Here is an 18,721-nt window from a genome sequence, read left to right as displayed (position 1 = left end):
ATATTGCAGTGCCAAGAATAGAGTTTTTTGGGGGGGTATGACTTGGGTTTGGCACAGCTTAGAGGTCAGAGCACCGTAGTCCGTTCTCCTACCCCACTCACCTCTCTCGCAAGCCTTTTCCTCAGTCCTGATTTCACTAACTGGTTGTTACCCTTTTCTGCTTTTCCATTGGTTTTCACTCTGCCCCCAAGCAAAGTGACCAATTTGATCACTGGAACACCGGTCCGCAAGACCCCAAGCCCGCCTGTTAACCCGTTAGCCCACTCCACCGGTTAACCGATCACCGATCAGCAGGTCCACGTAATCAGCGGGTCCACGGACTGAGCAGGAGCCGGCAGACGCTAGGCAGAAACTCTGCGTCCTCCTCGCTTGCTCACGGAGGTCAGTGTGAAAACTTGGAAGCAGGATCTCATACAAACGGATTGGCTCCGTTGCAGAGGAGGACAACCAGCAGTCCAGCTGACCACACTTCAACGTGCAGAAGTGCTGATATCACACGTTCTCTACAGTGGCTAACAGATTGAACCAAGGTTCTCCCAATTTTTGGACAAGACATCGTGCCCACCTCCAGATGTAGTCGCTATATGTGATCCACAAGGTATCGATGGCTGAGTTTGATAGCCCTTGTTGTTGTGCCCAACCAGGAAGATGTCCTGGCAGCAAAGTCCAGAGGCACAGAGTATCCTGGTACAGGGTCTACGACACCACTCCTCGCTCTTTGTTGCAATACCATATGGTGGTGGTGTTGCCTGTGAACACCTGAACCAGCGTTACCCTGATGGACGACAGGAAGGCTTTGAATGCCAAGCACATAGCTCTCAGCTCCAGAAGACTGATGTGGATCCGAGATTCCGCAGGAGACCAGAGTCCTCTGATGTCCACTTTTCCACGTCTCCCAAGTGGCCCCTCTCCCAGAAATGGGGGGGGGGGGGGGGGGGGGGGGGGCAGAGTCAAACCTGGCGCCGGAGAGGACCGTGCCTAGAGCATTGATGCTCCTTACCTGCCTCGTAGACGGACGAAAGACCAGGCAAAGTCAGTTTGGACTTCTTTTTGTGCCTCTTCCCAGAGCGTCCCGAGGACCTCTAGTGAGAAGAAGCGGACTTAGGGCTCCTGGAGCAGTCCTGCGACCATTTCTTCCTCGAACAGGACCATGATCTCCGACCGAGTCGACTGCCAGGTCACAAGAAGCTTCAAACAGTGCTCCAGCAAGGCCTTTGGCGCCATGGCCAGGCAGTATGAGCACGACTTTGTGTTGTGGTCAGGCTCGAAGCATCACAAGCAGACGCGGTGGGGGGGGGGGGTTGGTTACCAACATGGAGCGGTGACAGGCGCCTCACGGCTTGAACCCTGTATGTCTAGATGACATCGACATAAAAGAAAAAAGCTTTTGTCAACAAAATGTAAAAAATGCCTGTCAAAAATAGACAGAGGGGTAGCTCTTTTCGGATCAGCGCTTAATTGGCGCAGAAAGAAAAGAGCTGATGCCCACACGGTTGGATGGCGCCTATAAAGTGACAGTGACGTCATAACCAACACTAATGATGCAGACAACATCATGTAGAGCCGAACCAGCCACTCAACAACACGCAGTGGTACTGCTCACACAAAAGTTTGCGGATCAAGCCTAACGTCTGGGAAATTCAAAGGTATGGAATCTGCAGCTAAAAGTCTTTATCGGATAGGCAGGAGCCCTCCTATGGCATATTAACATGAATATCCCCCGAAAACCCAGAAGACGCTAACCCAGTGTGCCGGCAAAGTGCCACTGTAGAGGCCATGGCCCTGCCTACGGAGCACATGGAGTCCAGTCCATACCAAACATTGCTGAGTCTCGACCATCCTTCACTAAGGTTTGGTTGAGGATGGTGATGCTCTGCTCAGGGAGCATGGGTAGCTGCCGAGTCCCATAGGGCAATGGAAAATTGGCCCAAGAGGCATGTGTTTACCGCCTGAAGGACCAAGATGGTTAAAGAGAAAATGTTCTTTCCAAAGGTATTCAGCCTTTTCGATTCCCTATCCGGTGGGGAGCAAGTGTACTTCTAAGGGTTGACCCTACTTGTGAAGACCTATACCCTCAAACTCTCCGAAGATGGATGCTGGAAAAGGAGGGCTAGGTCTCCTGGGGCAGGAGAGTGCTGATGGGGGGGGGGGGGGGCGGGAGGAGGGACATATGGTGCACAGGATATGGTGCATGGGAGGCTCCTGCATGGTTTGGTCCGGGCCCCCAAAGAACGTTGCTGAGGACCTCATTGAAGGGAAGAAAAGGCTCTGCAGAGGTCGCCCCTTGGTGAAGCACCTCCGTCAAGACGTTTTTCTTGACCTTGACCGCTGACAGCTGGACCCCCGCTACCATGCGCACCACAGTGGCAAAGGATGCACCTTCCTCCAAACCAGGGCCAAAATGGGAAGCATGCCAGAGTCTGGGGAGGTGTAGAAGCTGCTGCCGTCCCTTACCTCCTTATACTGGTTTTCTTCCTGGTCAGGTCTCCCTCTTGTTCATTGCCCCCTCAGGAATAAAAGTCCTGTCCAAAGGCTGCAAATACAGAGGTGGGTACGCTCTGGATGGCGCCAGAGTCGACGCCAACAGCAATCGACTCAGACTCGGAAATGGGCAGGAGTTCATCATCCAGCGGCGCTGGGGTTGTCACCGGAGGAACTGGAGATGGGATGGGTTTAGTCACCCGTGGAGGCATCAAGCCCGATCCGGGGCGGATCCTCCAAAGGGTCTGTCCGACATTGGCTTTGACCCCAGCGGGGGCAACCCTGCTGGGGCAGCGCGGCTCCATGGGGTACAAAGGTGCGTCAGAGGGAGTTGGTGACCCAAAAATGGTGTGCATGGCGCTGTACAATTTTTAGCTGCAGGGAACTCGAGATCGTGCAGAGCGTGCCCAGACGCCAGCTCCACAGGTGGAGTGCGGAAGCGGTGCCGCGAAGTATGACGTTTGGGCTGGGAAGCCGAAGAACACTTTAAGGACTACTTATTGGACTTACCCAACTTGGAGGAAGAAGTCTTGGAGCGGGAAGATGATCATCCACAGTAACAGCTCTGGGAACAACCCCCAAATCTACCTGGGGAACATGGTAGAGAACAGCACAAAGTCTTCTTCTGCTGCACTGCCAGGAGCTTCAATGCTGCTAGCAAATCGCCTTGGAGCGCATCATCTTGCACTCATTGCAGGTCTTGCAGTCATGCTCCAACCTCAGACAGCAGAGACAGACCAAGTAGGGATCAGACACAGACATCGGTACGATATTCCCAGCAAGGTTTAAACACTGAAAGTTTAGCTGGGAACATGTCCCTAGCACACTGGCTCGAAAATAGCCAACAAGAGTCAAAAAAGTTGGGGAAAAAATGAGAGATGTATCTCTGCCGATCCCACACTGTTGTAACGGAAAGAAAAGAACTGATGTTAGGGCACGGGAGGTACATACAAGGGCACAACAACATCACTTCAGACATGGAGTACGTCAATGCAGCAGATCAATGCCACCTATCAGCGCAGGTACTGCACAAAATTGTCCACATCCAGTCTGACACCAGGGCAATATTTTAAGGTGAGGAATCTGCAGGTATAAGTGTATCAGAAACACTTACATTCCTCTAACCGTGTCATCTGAACTTCCTTGGGTCTCTCAAATACTTTGACATTCCTATCTCTACCTCATCAGTATTTTGATTCCTCCCTTCAATACGTTAATGCTCTCCTAAATTCCTAGTTATCTTTCATCAATACTTCTGCTCCTTCCGGTGAATCCTTAATCCACTCTTGCGTTCCTAGCATCATTCCATCTGTAATTCAATTCCTCACTTCTGCCTCATCTGCACTTTCATTCATCACTGCAACTCCTTAATCATATTTTAAGTCTTTATTTCCATTCCTTCCTCTATAATGAACACCTCACAAATCTCTTCACTCTGGTGTACATCTCGTCCTCCCATTTTTTATTTTTTACCTATGGTAAATTCCTCATCTGTCTCTACTTTCATTACTCTCCCCGTGACATGCGTTCTATCGTGTTCTTACTCATATTCCTTTCTCTATGATGACCACCTTGTGCTTCCATTCATTTACCTCTGGTTCACTCCTCGTCGGTCTCTTTCCTTCCATTCCTTTCTCTGTGACACAAGTCATGTTCTCCCATTCATTTACCTGTGGAACACTCCTAGTATGTGTCTTCTTTACTTCCATTCCTTTCCCTGCGACAGGCTCCTTGTTCTTCTCTTTACTTACGTTCATTACTCTCTGGTGCATGTCTTACTCTTACATTTTGTATCTATTTTTTTCCTTTGGTACACTCCTCACCGGTCTCTTTCCTTCCCTGCGACTTTCTCCCTGTTGTACATTTACTGCTATTCCTTTCTCAATGAAGAACACCTGGTGCTTAAATTCCTTTACCTTCGGTTCACTCCTCGTCTGTCTCTTCTTTACTTCCATTCCTTCCCCTGTGGCATGCTCCTTGTTCTTCTCTTCCATTCCTTTCTCTGTGATGCAAGTCTTTTCTTTTTTAGGTCTATTGTTTACGCTGACATTTTTCATCTGTTCCTTTACCAGTGAAACGCTTGTTTTCCCTTTTACCATTCCTTTTCTTGTGCCACTAAGCTTTACTTCCGACATGCGATACACATCACCTTCTTTTCTTTACTTCCATCATTTTCTCTACGCCTTTCTTTCTATAGCTTTCTTTCCATTTCCTCTCCTGTGTCCCTTTGTCAAGGTTTCACTCCATTGTACATCTGCACATCTCTTTATCTCTTTGCTGTCCATATCTTCAATCTTTGCTGCCACTCAGGGAAGTGCGAGTGCTAAAAGGCTGCCCTGCCCAGGGGTGCATACAGAAAGCCTAAGATGTGGAAAATTAGCTTGTAACTGAACATTATCTGCGCCATCTTGCCTCTCCCCAGCGCCACGCACAGCGAACGCACGGCCGCCATTTTAGGCGCCCCACTCTCTCTCTCCCCGCTCATTGCCGATCACCAGCGCACCCCTCAGGCGCTGCGAACATCCCCCCGCGCGCTGGCCACCCCCGCTCTCTCATACATGGGCCGTAAAACCTCTCCTTCTGTGCGACCCTGCCATGGAATTGCACCCCGTGCCTGACCAACACCTCCTTTCATCCCATACATGGTCATACATCCTTTCTGATAACCCCCCTTCCTCCGCGCCCGATTGTCCGAACCGATCCCAGGCCATCACCTAGCCCTGCGGATGCAGTTTATTGCCCCTACTGTAAGGGAAACACCCCACATCAAAGGGATTACAGCAGATCAAGGCCCCCACCCCCTGAGACCCGACCAGTCGCACACACCCCCGAGAATTGGCGGAATGTCCAGCTGTGTGATAGCCATCTCCTACTGTGTGAGGGGTGGGGACTTCCACTGTAGATATGTGTGGGAACGAGCTTAAAGTGGGGATTCTGAGGATGTTCTTTCATGCATCAAAGTGATCTCAAGAATGTGCCATGTATGATATACCTGCAATAAAGTCATAAACGTGTGTATAAGAGACCAGGTCTCTGAGATGCAGTTAGAGCACCTCGTGACGATACCTTGCTGTCTGACCTGATGTGTTCTCCTCCGGAGAGAATAAAACTTTGTTTCCTGCCTTCCAGTCTCCGGCGCCTGCCTCTCTGTTGATTTATCATCGAATGGTATAAGAGGCTATTACCGCCGGGCAATACTTGAAAGGTTACCAACTACGACTGCCGCTACCATTTAACAATTGGCGTCCCAAACGTGGGGCCCATCAGCGACACGTGGATCCAGTGGGAGAGGTCCCGACGACAGAGTGAACAACTGCAACGATCGGGAGAGCTCCTGCCCGATAGACCCTCGTCTGGCAGCCGATCATCCGAACTTCACTGGTTCCGAGCAGACCTCTCTCGAGTGATCTACGGTCCTGACTGGGAACCATCAGGAGTGCCGCGGCAATAACGGAGAGTAGAGGACGATCGGGCGCTGGAGGCGGAAGACGAGAAACTGTCCATGCGGTCCGGGTAAGGTCGTGAAACACGACAAATTGCGACAAGATTGATTGATTGAAAATACTAGTATTACTTATTGATTGTTCTCCTTGAGATATTCGCTGTCTACAAACGGGGAAGAGTAGAAATACTCTCTATTCCTTTGCAGATAGTGAAGGGTAGGTAACGCAGACTTTTGTCCCCATTGTAACCCGTTATGCCTATCTTCTCCCCACTGATTGGTAGTTGGTTCTGCCCGGACCGCTTATTAGAGGTGAACCATCCAGCTCCACTGGAAGACACCCCTAATAAGGACATATTTACTAAATATGGATTAGTCGCTGTAGCTTACAGCAAGCTAGGGCATAAAAATCGCTATAAAGAAACAAAAATAATCTAGTGAGACCAGTAGACCGCTGATGGGATCCTTTTTGACCCTACAAACACAAGAAACGCTAGGAAATAGCCCTTTACGAGGAATATGAAACGAGGAGGAGGAGCCAAGCCCACGGTCGAGGTAGCCACGAGGTAGCTCGGCTCCGCCGCTCTCACTGCCTAAAACATGTCTGCCTTACTGCCCACCCCGCCTAGTATACGCAACAAAATCCTGCACCAACGGAAGCCTGCTGGTACCCACCATCGACGTCACCGAACTGGGCTAGATCGCGCACAATTGGGCTATGTTATTTTCCGGTTGCGCAGTAACATCCTCGTGCTCGTTGCCAGATTGCAAATATATACAACACTCCAACAAAGTAGTATAATTATAACATTTTAATAACTTATAGGTATAACAACACGCCAACAGGGTAAACACATTAAAACACGTTTTTAAACAACTATTTACATGACAGTCCTCGCCCCTCCTTCTTCGAAATAGCAACATTGGCCTGTTTTGGGCGGTCCTTTTAGTTGGCTTTGGGCTATAAAAGACCTGCAAAATCCATCGGCCTGTGAGGCGGCATCAGTGGCGGACGATTGTGCGAATAGGCCGGAGGCTACACGCAGCGCCGAGGCCCTGGCAGCGCCAAGGTGGAGTCCACCACGTTGTACTGGTCTTCCCATTCTCTGCTTCGACCGGCAGCGAAGGGTGCCCTGGCAGGGGGGAAGCGACGCGGACGGGCCTCCCCCGCCTCCCCAGGTGGAGGCTCGCCAGCAGAGAAGGCACCCCTGCCGTTTCATTCGCTGGCCAGCTGAGTTGCACCCAGCTGTTTCGCTCGCCGTCCAGATGAGTAGGCGCCCCTGCACTCACCGGCCAGCTGCAGCAGGACAGCCATTCACGTCTTGCCTGCCGGGCAACCACTCAGGCGCGGGTCCACTAAGATTGCCATTAGCGTTTGACTCGAGAAGTGGGCCCCCGCAGCTGAGTGATCGGGGGACCCACCCCGGTGCTGTAACGAAGAGCTGCTGCTGCTGCTGCCTCTGGACTCTGGCGGTCGGTTCTTCAGATTCAGGCCTGGCCCACCGAAAGACGGCTCTGGACTCGGAAGCTTGTCTGCTCGGGCGTGGGCCCCACCCTTGAAAAACACCCTCTCAACTTTGCAGATTCTGCGGGAGTCATTGACATTCGACTCCCGTGGACTTCCGGTGGGGACAACCGCCGCTATTTGCTTGCTTATTCCACATTAACCTGTCTGTGCCCCGGGCGGCAGCCATCTTGCCTCCGTTTGGTGCCATAAAAGAAAGACTGATTCAAGGCGTCGGCGGAAGAACCCGCCTGCTGTCCCGCCCCAAGGACGGACCACGGCATTGCTACAAGACCGCGGTGACGCCATGCTGACGCTAATGAAAGTTCTCGAACTACCGAAAGGGATTCTGGTCCGGCAGCTAGTTAGTGGGAAGACTTAGACTGTGCACTGGACCCACCCAACCTCGCCCCAAAATAGCGCCAATGTAGGAGGGGCCTGCAACTCCTTATGGCGTCCCGGTTACTTGACATTTATGTTAAAAAAAGATATGTATGCGATGTTTCCACACATGATGGTCGGAGGGACGGGGAGGATACTGAATTTATGCTAAAGTAGTGTTGCTCATGATACTCGACGCCTCTCACACCGTAGCCGGCCTGTAGCGGTTGTAGGTCCATATTTGTATACTGACATTGTTTTAAATAAAGGGCTTCTTAAAGGAATTACGGAATCAGCGTCATGACAAATCATCTAGGTTGGTAAAGGTTTTGAATAAATGATTGTTACTCCCAAGCAATATAAAGCAGATAATGCAGACCCTATTTGCCTGAATTTTTTTTTGATTGACGGAATTTGTACCCGTCACACCTGTCTTTTTCCAAGAGTTGTCAGAAAATGGTCGACTGTAGCTTAAGGTATATGCCGAATGCAAGGTACGGTATCTTGCACCATAATATACGACCGATTGAGAAATAAATGTACGACTAGGGAACCCGAATTTAGGAGATGAATGAAATAGAGCATCTTTGTATAATCGAAAGAAAGAATAATAGGTCTGTGGTATTACCCACTCCTGCGGCTAGCCTGGTACGTGGTAAGTAGAACTTTTTCGTGTCTACACGCGCTAATGTACTTTGAATGCTGCGCACCCCCCCCCCCCCCTTCTTCTCTTCCCTATAGGCCACATCGGAATTCCGACTGGAGAATGGAGTGAACATAGACCGCACCGTGCTCAATGTAGGGAAAAACATAGACAAACGTTGTGGGATGGTGCGTGAAGCACAGACCACCACTGGGAACGTGAAAAACTGTATGGTATAACTGTGCGTATGTGCCCTGATTGTACGGTATGAATGTGTACGTATTGTATATGCCTGGGTCGCTGGAGAGAACGTCGTCGTATGGACTGAGACGCTTGTCTATCGACCAAAGGGAGGGGAGTAAAAAGTCCGACACCCCCCCCCCCCAAAATGAATTACGGAAAATACTGAAAAATACACAGCACGCGTAGAAAAAGGGACAGGAAAAGAAAGGCCCCCTTTTCCCTAATTAGCTCTGTGTCTTCGTCTTCAGTTTCTGCGCTTGGTGTGTGTACTGTCATGTCCTATCCGGTATTTGTGTGTACGTGAACGATGAGTTTATGTTTTTCCAGCCTATGTTTCTTTACGTAAAACTGACCCGTGCTGCTCTGCGTTGTGTGCACACCAAGTAGCCTATAATCATACACATTTATCGCTCTCTCTCTCTCTCTTTATGTCGCACGTTTATCAAATAGCCTACTTGATGCGCACGCACTCTCTCTCTCTCTCTCACTCTCACTCTCTCTCTCTCTCCCCCTCGCTGAAGGCTCCCTTGCCCTCTTTTTAAATAAATGACGACACTGTACCACCCCAGTAGATATATAATTGGCCTAAAACACGGCGGTGTTCGAACAAATTGACAGAAACAAAAACGACCGTACTTTACCACGTTACTACCTCTCCTTTCTGCAAAATGTTGAACTTAATTGGCTGAGAAAGAAAGGACAGGTAAGACGACTGATGTCTCCCAATCTGGCCCTCATCACGGGGACTATTTGTCAGTGGTTTTCGTTTTTAGAGCTCTAACGACACCATCTCCACCGCCCAGAATTGCCCCCGCCCAATTGCTCCGAACTAGAATGTCTAAGCACCCCGTCCTCCCAGAATCACCCCAGCTCTGTACTAGCCGTCCCAGAGTATTCCGAACAAAACAGCTGATGACTTTATTTTCTAAAGGTACATCGCCTAAGCTGATGAGGGTTACCTATTGTCTCCAGCAAGAAAAATGTTTAGCTTGTGTCCCTCCCCGAAATAGATATCTGTGAATCCATGACAGTAGCACCTCGCACTTTTTCATAAACTTAGCAGTCCTCGGAGGAAAATGTGTATTAACAGAACTTGTGTTAAGAAGAACGAGTCTCTACCGGAGAAGCCGGTTCGAATTTTTGATAGACCAGAAAGTTGACAGATGTCAGGCTTCCTGCCACGATTATAGGGCACAGGAATCGACACCTAGCAGGCCAGACGATGGAAATTTACAGGAACACCCACAGAAACCTGCACCACAGCAATGATTAATAAATTAGTAACACACACCGACATAAGAGTTAATAGACATCAATCATACAGCGACCGATAAAAGCATTTCCCCAACTACTCGGTGGTTGGGAGAGAGGATGAAGTGTGTAAATGTCTTCCCTGCCAACTCTCTAAGATTTTGTTTCTTGTACTCATTCAAAGATAACCTGGGGCCATCGGAAGAGAGGGGTCGGACGTGACGCACAGCCTGGCTACGGACCATGGAACATCTATGGCATCGACCAAGGGGGAGCCACGAAGCAAAGGGATGCGGGACGAGGCACCATTCACAGCATGGAAAGCAATAGAACGAAAGGCTATCCCGAAGCCCCCTGCTCGCTGATCAGCTCGTGCCGGAAGTCCCAACCCGTCGGGCCCGATTGATGGGCCCAATGCTGAAAGATTCTGCTCTCCTTGGTCCGCCTTTGATCCGATCCCACTCCACCCCCTCTTCCCTCGGCCTCCCAAAAGCACCCCTATTTTTTTGACATTGACCTTACAAAAGAAAAATGAGAAGCGGGTACCCCGTCTCAAGGTACCTACGATAAGACCAGTCAAGGGACAGGACAGAACAGGACTGTGATCCAAGAGCAAAGGATGATCACACCCTGCAACGCGAGAAAAAAATAATCTGGATTTGAGCTGGACCTTAGCTCCACCGCCGGTGCTCAACAGTGCCAACGAAAGAAGAAGAGAGCTTACCAGTGATGGCTCACTGCAATAAGACACTGGAAAGCAGAACCCCCCCCCCCCTTACTGTAACCCATGTTGAGTTGTATTCCTCTCCCAACCACTTTTTGATTTGGCTACCTCCCAATCAAGTTTCCAAGATCTTTTATCGGTCGCTTCCAGCTACACACTAAATAAATGAGGAAACATTAGCTTATTATAAATGACAACTGTATAGCATCAACCGTAAACATGACTATGCTGTTTAGCTTGATCCACGCGAAGTCTAGGCCTTAAGTAAATGAGCGTAATTATCCCTTGTTTTTCCGAACCCTTTTTTCAAGTATCGAGTTTGTGTTCAAGCAAGTTTCCCTCCACCTATCACCGTGTCTGATATCTGATGCAGCTAATGAAATTCTGTATACGCTACCCCCTCGACTGTCACGTCAACCACATGTAACTATGTACAATTGTGTCAGATTGCTCCCGCCTGTCCTAAGACTCTGTACTTTTAAGGAACGCATGAAAACATTTACGATATTATGGCTAAAAGGTTAACGAAGGTGAATGTCGGCCAGACAAGCTGGCGAGATATGTTAAAAGGGAGGACTGTGGAAATTTAGCTTGTAACTGAACATTATCTGCGCCATCTTGCCTCTCCCCAGCGCCACGCACAGCGAACGCACGGTCACCATTTTAGGCGCCCCACTCTCTCTCTCCCCGCTCATTGCCGATCACCAGCGCGCCCCTCAGGCGCTGCGAACATCCCCCGCGCGCTGGCCACCCCCGCTCTCTCATACATGGGCCATAAAACCTCTCCTTCTGCGCGACCCTGCCATGGAATTGCACCCCGTGCCTGACCAATACCTCCTTTCATCCCATACATGGTCATACATCCTTTCTGATAACCCCCCTTCCTCCGCGCCCGATTGTCCGAACCGATCCCAGGCCATCACCTAGCCCTGCGGATGCAGTTTATTGCCCCTACTGTAAGGGAAACACCCCACATCAAAGGGATTACAGCAGATCAAGGCCCCCACCCCCTGAGACCCGACCAGTCGCACACACCCCCGGGAATTGGCGGAATGTCCAGCTGTGTGATAGCCATCTCCTACTGTGTGAGGGGTGGGGACTTCCACTGTAGATATGTGTGGGAACGAGCTTAAAGTGGGGATTCTGAGGATGTTCTTTCATGCATCAAAGTGATCTCAAGAATGTGCCATGTATGATAAACCTGCAATAAAGTCATAAACGTGTGTATAAGAGACCAGGTCTCTGAGATGCAGTTAGAGCACCTCGTGATGATACCTTGCTGTCTGACCTGATGTGTTCTCCTCCGGAGAGAATAAAACGTTGTTTCCTGCCTTCCAGTCTCCGGCGCCTGCCTCTCTGTTGATTTATCATCGAATGGTATAAGAGGCGATTACCGCCGGGCAATACTTGAAAGGTTACCAACTACGACTGCCGCTACCATTTAACAAAGACATGGAGGAGCTCTTGCCCTGCAGGCTGGCCCTGCTCCACCACACGGGTTTCTTCCACAATATGTGGGCCGGGCAGTGTTTGCAGGACATGATGCATTTGTAGGTCTGGCCTGGAGATTACTTAAGCAGCTTCACCAACCTCATGGTACCCAAAGCTGTGTCTCTGAATGCAAGAGCTATACACACCCCATAGTCGGTGTGCACAGGATATTGTGCATCTGGCGCAAACTACTCCCATGCTTCGGAGTACGGGCTGCACAGCAGGGGTAACACGAGCCACAGATATACAGCACGCCACGTGAAGACACCAAGCGCAGCAGCTGTCAATCATCCTGTGCTGCACTTTCCAATGCACAGCACTGGAAACACCACTGAAGAACAGGCCATTTCAAATAAAGCATGGAAAGCAGAGCGGTGCAGGACAATGGCAGCACTTGACAAAGCTGACAAACAGCACAAATCATAAGATTATCAATGCACAGCACACATGCTAGAAAGGACAAGTGCAGTGTGATCCACGGCACATGTAAGGATACAGAACACGAGGTCTGCAGTCCTAAATCCACATCCCAGGATATACAACACAAAGCAGACAAAAGACACAGCTGAGTCTTTACTGCCTGAAATCTGCAGCACAGCATGCACTGCGTAGCACACTGTATAGGGTGTGCAGATGTCGAAATTATTTCCAGTGTAAACACAGCAGACACACCAGAGCATCACACACAGCTCAAGCTGCTGACAACAAATATACAGCCCTGGCTACAGAGCGCAAATGCACAGCCTGGGATCCACCGGTACGAATACATACCAAGGCCTCAAGCTAGGCGCAGCAGAGCATAAAGGAGGCACCCCGGATGGACCCAGAGGAACCCCCACAATGAAACAGTGCACGCAGCGCTTCCTGCATAGGGCTGGCTAGAGTCAATGAAGAGAATGAAGGTCCAGAAAGCTGCAAGGAGGTGCACAGCACAAGGGAGAGACATAATAGGGAGACACATAATATGGAGCCCATATGAACCCCCACAATGACACACCCAGGACCAGTGCACACAGCGCTTCCTGCATAGGGCTGGCTGGAGTCAATGCAGTGAATGAAGGACCAGAAAGCTGCAAGGAGGTGCACAGCACAAGGGAGACAGCATATGGAGTCCAGATGTACCCCCACAATGAACCATGGGGCGCTTTGCATGCTGGTCCCAGGAATAGTGCACGCAGCGCTTCATGCTTAGGGCTGGCTGGAGTCAATGCAGCGAATGGAGGTCCAGAAAGCTGTAAGGAGGTGCACAGCACAAGGGAGACACAATATGGAGCCCAGATGAACCCCCCCAATGACACACCCAGGACCAGTGCACGCAGCGCTTCATGCATAGGGCTCGCTAGAGTCAAAGCAAATGATGGTCCAGAAAGCAGCAAGGAGGTGCACAGCACAAGGGAGACACATAATATGGAGCCCCGATGAACACCCCCACAATGAACCATAGGGTGCTTAGCATGCTGGTCCCAGGACCAGTGCACGCAGAGCTTCATGCATAGGGCTGGCTGGAGTCAATGAAGCGCATGATAGACCAGATACCAAGTAGGTTAATACACATCCTTGTACACAGGAAATGCAAAGCACACTAAAACGATGCCTGCAGCACACATTTAATCCTTTCATCCCTGAAAAAAATATATATATCTATATACGCGTTTTCACTGAAAAAAAACAGTTGAAAAATTAATTCAAACTAACAAAACCCCTGAAACTTACCAGTTATAATTATGTACGAACACAACACACACCACAGCTCAAAAAGAGAAGAACATTTCATGAGGAATAAGCACAGCTGCAGAGGGAGAGTAGGAAAAGGAGCCTGCGAGGGGTAGAGAGAGGGAGCGAGAGAAAAGAGCCTGTGATGAACAGGGAGAGCACGGGAGAGAGCGAGCGCGCGCGCGAGAGAGAGAGAGAGAGAGAGAGAGAGAGAGAGCGCGCGCGATGGACAGTGCTGAACAGGGAGAGCTGGAAAGAGGGAGGGAGGGAGAAAAGAGCCTGTGATGAACAGGGAGAGCGAGAGCGCTGAACAGGGAGAGCTGGAGAGTGGGAGGGTGGGAGGAAGCGAGAGAGCGCGAGCGAGAGCGAGAACGCGAGCGAGAGAGAGAGCGAGAGCGCGAGCGAGAGAGCAAGAGCGAGAGTGCGAGCTGAACAGGGAGAGATGCAGAGTGGGAGAGCGTGAGTGGGAGAGAGCGCACGAGAAAGAGCGTGAGGGGGAGAGAGCGCACGAGAAAGAGCGCGAGGGGGGAGAGAGCGCGAGGGGGGAGAGAGCGCGAGAAAGAGAGCGCGAGAAAGAGAGAGAGCGCGAGAAAGAGAGAGAGCGAGAGAAAGAGAGAGCCTGTGATGAACAGGGAGAGCTGGGGAGAGAGAGAGAGGGGAAAGAACTTGTGATGAACAGGGGGAGGGAGTGCGAGAGAGCGCGCGCAAGAAAGAGAGAGCGCGAGAAAGAGAGCTGGGGAGAGAGAGAGGGGAAAGAACTTGTGATGAACAGGGAGAGAGAGCGCGAAAGAGAGCGCGAAAGAGAGCGCGAAAGAGAGCGCGAAAGAGAGCGCAAAAGAGAGCGCGAAAGAGAGCGCGAGAGAGAGCGCGAGAGAGAGCGCGAGAGAGAGCGCGAGAGAGAGCGCGAGAGAGAGCGCGAGAGAGAGCGCGAGAGAGAGCGCGAGAGAGAGCGCGAGAAAGAGAGAGAAAGAGAGAGAGCGCGAGAAAGAGAGAGAGCGCGAGAAAGAGAGAGCGCGAGAAAGAGAGAGAGCGCGAGAAAGAGAGAGAGCGCGAGAAAGAAAGAGAGCGCGAGAAAGAGAGAGAGCGCGAGAAAGAGAGAGAGCGCGAGAAAGAGAGAGAGCGCGAGAAAGAGAGAGAGCGCGAGAAAGAGAGAGCGCGAGAAAGAAAGAGAGCGCGAGAAAGAAAGAGAGCGCGAGAAAGAAAGAGAGCGCGAGAAAGAAAGAGAGCGCGAGAAAGAAAGAGAGCGCGAGAAAGAGAGAGAGCGCGAGAAAGAGAGAGAGCGCGAGAAAGAAAGAGAGCGCGAGAAAGAGAGAGAGCGCGAGAAAGAGAGAGAGCGCGAGAAAGAGAGAGAGCGCGAGAAAGAAAGAGAGCGCGAGAAAGAGAGAGAGCGCGAGAAAGAGAGAGAGCGCGAGAAAGAGAGAGAGCGCGAGAAAGAGAGAGAGCGCGAGAAAGAGAGAGAGCGCGAGAAAGAGAGAGAGCGCGAGAAAGAGAGAGCGCGCGAGAAAGAGAGAGCGCGCGAGAAAGAGAGAGCGCGCGAGAAAGAGAGAGCGCGCGAGAAAGAGAGAGCGCGCGAGAAAGAGAGAGAGCGCGAGAAAGAGAGCGCGCGCGAGAAAGAGAGCGCGCGAGAAAGAGAGCGCGCGAGAAAGAGAGCGCGCGAGAAAGAGAGCGCGCGAGAAAGAGAGAGCGCGCGAAAGAGAGAGCGCGCGAAAGAGAGAGCGCGCGAAAGAGAGAGCGCGCGAGAAAGAGAGCGCGCGATTAAGAGAGCGCGCGCGATTAGGAGAGCGCGCGAGAAAGAGAGAGCGCGCGAGAAAGAGAGAGCGCGCGATTAAGAGAGAGCGCGAGAAAGAGAGAGCGCGAGAAAGAGAGCGCGCGAGAAAGAGAGAGCGCGCGAGAAAGAGAGAGCGCGCGAGAAAGAGAGAGCGCGCGAGAAAGAGAGAGCGCGCGAGAAAGAGAGAGCGCGCGAGAAAGAGAGAGCGCGCGAGAAAGAGAGAGCGCGCGAGAAAGAGAGAGCTGGGGAGAGAGAGGGGAAAGAACTTGTGATGAACAGGGGGAGAGAGAGCGCGAGACAGAGCGCGAGAGAGACAGAGCGCGCGAGAGAGACAGAGCGCGAGAGAGACAGAGCGCGAGAGAGACAGAGCGCGAGAGAGACAGAGCGCGAGAGAGACAGAGCGCGAGAGAGACAGAGCGCGAGAGAGACAGAGCGCGAGAGAGACAGAGCGCGAGAGAGACAGAGCGCGAGAGAGACAGAGCGCGAGAGAGACAGAGCGCGAGAGAGACAGAGCGCGAGAGAGACAGAGCGCGAGAGAGACAGAGCGCGCTAAAGAGGGAGAGCGCTAAAGAGAGAGAGAGCGCTAAAGAGAGAGAGCGCTAAAGAGAGAGAGCGCGCGAAAGAGAGCGCGCTAAAGAGAGAGAGCGCGAAAGAGAGAGAGCGCGCGAGAAAGAGAGCTGGGGAGAGAGAGGGGGAAAGAACTTGTGATGAACAGGGGGAGAGAGCGCGCGCGAGAGAGCGAGAGCGCGAGAAAGAGAGAGCGCGAGAAAGAGAGAGCGCGAGAAAGAGAAATCTGGGGAGAGAGAGAGAGGGGAAAGAACTTGTGATGAACAGGGGGAGAGAGAGCGCGAGAGCGAGCGCGAGAGCGAGCGCGAGAGACAGAGAGCGCGAGAGACAGAGAGCGCGAGAGACAGAGAGCGCGAGAGACAGAGAGCGCGAGAGACAGAGAGCGCGAGAGACAGAGAGCGCGAGAGACAGAGAGCGCGAGAGACAGAGAGCGCGAGAGACAGAGAGCGCGAGAGACAGAGAGCGCGAGAGACAGAGAGCGCGAGAGACAGAGAGCGCGAGAGACAGAGAGCGCGAGAGACAGAGAGCGCGAGAGACAGAGAGCGCGAGAGACAGAGAGCGCGAGAGACAGAGAGCGCGCGGGAAAGAGAGCGCGCGGGAAAGAGAGCGCGCGGGAAAGAGAGCGCGCGGGAAAGAGAGCGCGCGGGAAAGAGAGCGCGCGGGAAAGAGAGCGCGCGGGAAAGAGAGCGCGCGGGAAAGAGAGCGCGCGAGAAAGAGAGCGCGCGAGAAAGAGAGCGCGCGAGAAAGAGAGCGCGCGAGAAAGAGAGCTGGGGAGAGAGAGAGGGGAAAGAACTTGTGATGAACAGGGGGAGAGAGAGCGCGAGTGAGCGAGAGCGCGAGCGAGAGAGAGCGCGAGCGAGCGAGAAAGAGAGAGCGCGAGCGAGCGAGAAAGAGAGAGCGCGAGCGAGCGAGAAAGAGAGAGCGCGAGAAAGAGAGAGCGCGAGAAAGAGAGAGCGCGAGAAAGAGAGAGCGCGAGAAAGAGAGAGCGCGAGAAAGAGAGAGCGCGAGAAAGAGAGAGCGCGAGAAAGAGAGAGCTGGGGAGAGAGAGGGGAGCGAGACAGAGCGCGCGAGACAGAGCGCGCGAGACAGAGCGCGCGAGAGACAGAGCGCGCGAGACAGAGAGAGAGAGCGCGCGAAAGAGAGCGCGCGAGAAAGAGCGCGCGAGAAAGAGAGCGCGCGAGAAAGAGAGCGCGCGAGAAAGAGAGCTGGGGAGAGAGAGAGGGGAAAGAACTTGTGATGAACAGGGGGAGAGAGAGCGCGAGAAAGAGCGCGCGCGCGAGAAAGAGAGCTGGGGAGAGAGAGAGGGGAAAGAACTTGTGATGAACAGGGGGAGACAGAGCGCGAGACAGAGCGCGAGACAGAGCGCGAGACAGAGAGCGAGCGCGCGACAGAGAGAGAGCGCGCGACAGAGAGAGAGAGCTCGCGACAGAGAGAGAGAGCGCGCGACAGAGAGAGAGAGCGCGCGAAAGAGAGCGCGCGAAAGAGAGCGCGCGAAAGAGCGCGAGAAAGAGAGAGCGCGCGAGAAAGAGAGCGCACGAGAAAGAGAGAGCGCACGAGAAAGAGAGAGCGCACGAGAAAGAGAGAGCGCACGAGAAAGAGAGAGCGCACGAGAAAGAGAGAGCGCACGAGAAAGAGAGAGCGCACGAGAAAGAGAGAGCGCACGAGAAAGAGAGAGCGCACGAGAAAGAGAGAGCGCACGAGAAAGAGAGAGCGCACGAGAAAGAGAGCGCACGAGAAAGAGAGAGCACGAAAGCGCGCGAGAAAGCGAGAGCGCGCGAGAAAGCGAGAGCGCGCGAGAAAGAGAGCTGGAGAGAGAGAGGGGAAAGAACTTGTGATGAACAGGGGGAGAGAGAGCGCGAGCGAGAGAGAGCGAGAGCGCGAGCGAGCGAGAGCGCGAGCGAGCGAGAGCGCGAGCGAGAGAGAGCGCGAGCGAGAGAGAGCGCGAGCGAGAGAGAGCGCGAGCGAGAAAGAGAGCGCGAGCGAGAAAGAGAGAGCGCGAGAAAGAGAGAGCGCGAGAAAGAGAGAGCGCGAGAAAGAGAGAGCTGGGGAGAGAGAGGGGAAAGAACTTGTGATGAACAGGGGGAGAGAGAGCGCGAGCAAGAGCGCGAGCGAGCGCGAGCAAGAGCGCGAGCGAGCGCGAGCAAGAGCGCGAGCGAGCGCGAGCAAGAGCGCGAGCGAGCGCGAGCAAGAGCGCGAGCGAGCGCGAGCAAGAGCGCGAGCGAGCGAGCGAGAAAGAGAGAGCGCGAGAAAGAGAGAGCGCGAGAAAGAGAGAGCGCGAGAAAGAGAGCGCGAGAAAGAGAGAGCGCGAGAAAGAGAGCGCGAGAAAGAGAGCGCGAGAAAGAGAGCGCGAGAAAGAGAGAGCGCGAGAAAGAGAGAGCGCGAGAAAGAGAGAGCGCGAGAAAGAGAGAGCGCGAGAAAGAGAGAGCGCGAGAAAGAGAGAGCGCGAGAAAGAGAGAGCGCGAGAAAGAGAGAGCGCGAGAAAGAGAGCGCGCGAGAAAGAGAGCGCGCGAGAA

The 18,721-nt window shown here is 52.6% G+C and overlaps 1 protein-coding gene and 1 pseudogene across 1 annotated transcript in view; one reads left to right on the top strand and one right to left on the bottom strand.

The window, feature by feature from the left end:
• The window catches only part of ARHGAP5 (Rho GTPase activating protein 5), a 570,224-nt gene that overhangs the window by 411,229 nt on the left and 140,274 nt on the right, over positions 1 to 18,721 (bottom strand). The gene's annotated exons all lie outside the window — the stretch shown is intronic.
• Positions 14,638 to 15,702, top strand: LOC146799732 (uncharacterized; annotated as a pseudogene).

Source organism: Triturus cristatus, chromosome 9 (genome assembly GCF_964204655.1).
Source record: "Triturus cristatus chromosome 9, aTriCri1.1, whole genome shotgun sequence".
Lineage (NCBI taxonomy): Eukaryota > Metazoa > Chordata > Amphibia > Caudata > Salamandridae > Triturus > Triturus cristatus.
The sequence above is the reverse complement of the archived record's forward strand: the minus strand, read 5'-3'. Positions and strand labels throughout refer to the sequence as shown.